The sequence below is a fragment of the Hippocampus comes genome, unplaced genomic scaffold (assembly GCF_001891065.2).
Source record: "Hippocampus comes isolate QL1 unplaced genomic scaffold, H_comes_QL1_v1.1 scaffold1323, whole genome shotgun sequence".
Taxonomy (NCBI): domain Eukaryota; kingdom Metazoa; phylum Chordata; class Actinopteri; order Syngnathiformes; family Syngnathidae; genus Hippocampus; species Hippocampus comes.
Window position 1 is genome coordinate 409 of NW_017805733.1, and position 1360 is coordinate 1768.

Genomic DNA, 1360 nt, shown 5'->3' on the forward strand with positions numbered 1-1360 from the left:
ATTACCGATTTCCTTTACTGTTTGTTGTATATGTTAAATTGCTCCATGTACAGCACTTTGTATGCAGCGATGGCTGTTTGAAAGTGCTCTATAAATACAGTTGAGTTGAGTTGAGTTGAGTTGAGTTGAGAAGATACCTTTTCTTTTTATGAATTAACTTTGATCCAGGGAGCATTGTAACACATTTGCATGGGTGGGGAAAAACATTTATAAAGCAATATGTTTTATTGGGATATAAGTAACAATATCTATTATCCAGGAAGTCAAAAGGCATTATGTTGCAGCTTTGATTCCTGAGTGGAAAATGCTCAAATCTGTCAAGTTTATGCTTTAAAAAAAAAAAAAAAATCACAATTTAACCACAATGTCCCTCTATCAAGCATTCTATTGTGATCCATGTCCAAATATAATGATGTTGTAATATTGTAACGTATCTCTGAAGCAGGTGTGGTCGAGGTAGTTCTTACCTGAGACCTGAGCATGTGCTGAGAGCCACACTGGAACCGTCTACACCTGCAACCTCTCCGTGGTATAAACAGTGATTCTAGAAGAGCAAAAAAAAACCAAAATCAACATGCAGCTCATTAATGAACAATCATCTCCATGCCTGGTTGTTCCTCATTGGCATCCATATAACTGGAAAATTCCGTGTCAGCTATGACACGATTATTTGCTGCCATGAAACATCACCAAAGTGTTTCACAACTTACTTTGTTGACAGGAGAGAAGGATCTGCGACTTCCATCCGGAGTGTACCATATTTCCTGATATCCAGGGGTCAACAGCTGCCTGAGGGAAGACATTCCAATTTTATTTACTTACCTCTTATTTAACTACCTGTTCAGACAGACTTCTTCATCTTCTTGAAGGAAGTGACAGTATAGAGTAGGGGTGCCCAAACTTTTTGGACCAAAGATCGACTTTTCGATCAACCAACCTCCCACGATCGACCCCTTATCGCGCACGCACATACACACGCACGCCAGGATGAGCAACAGCACGACACGGAGGCATGCGACGCACTTTTGCAGCCTGTTCACTATTGTAGCAAACACGTACCGTTTTAAAGTGCTTCCCTTGGCCCTCTTGATTCCTATTCTTTTTTTCTCTCCTCTACACCCCTCGCAATCGACTTGGGACCAGTCCGCGATCTACCAGTCAATCGCGATCGACGTAATGGGCACCCTTGGTATATACGTAGCAAAGCAAAGCATTTTGAACGAAAAAAGAACAGTTAACTCCTGCCTATTCACACATTCTCCTTGCAATTTATTTTCTTTTGAACCTAGTTAACAACTATTTGCCGGCTCCATGTGTTTTTTTTTGGGGGGGGGGGTTAAGGGAGGGGGGCCCCCAAAGT

At 41.6% G+C, this 1360-nt stretch overlaps 1 long non-coding RNA gene across 1 annotated transcript; it reads right to left on the reverse strand.

Annotated features, from left to right (window-relative positions):
* Positions 1 to 208: 208 nt before the first annotated feature.
* Positions 209 to 937, reverse strand: LOC109523812 (uncharacterized). The gene is made up of 2 exons (XR_002169853.1): positions 711 to 937; positions 209 to 544 (listed from the first exon to the last, which is right to left on the reverse strand). It is a non-coding gene; the product is annotated as an uncharacterized LOC109523812 (long non-coding RNA).
* Positions 938 to 1360: the final 423 nt, after the last annotated feature.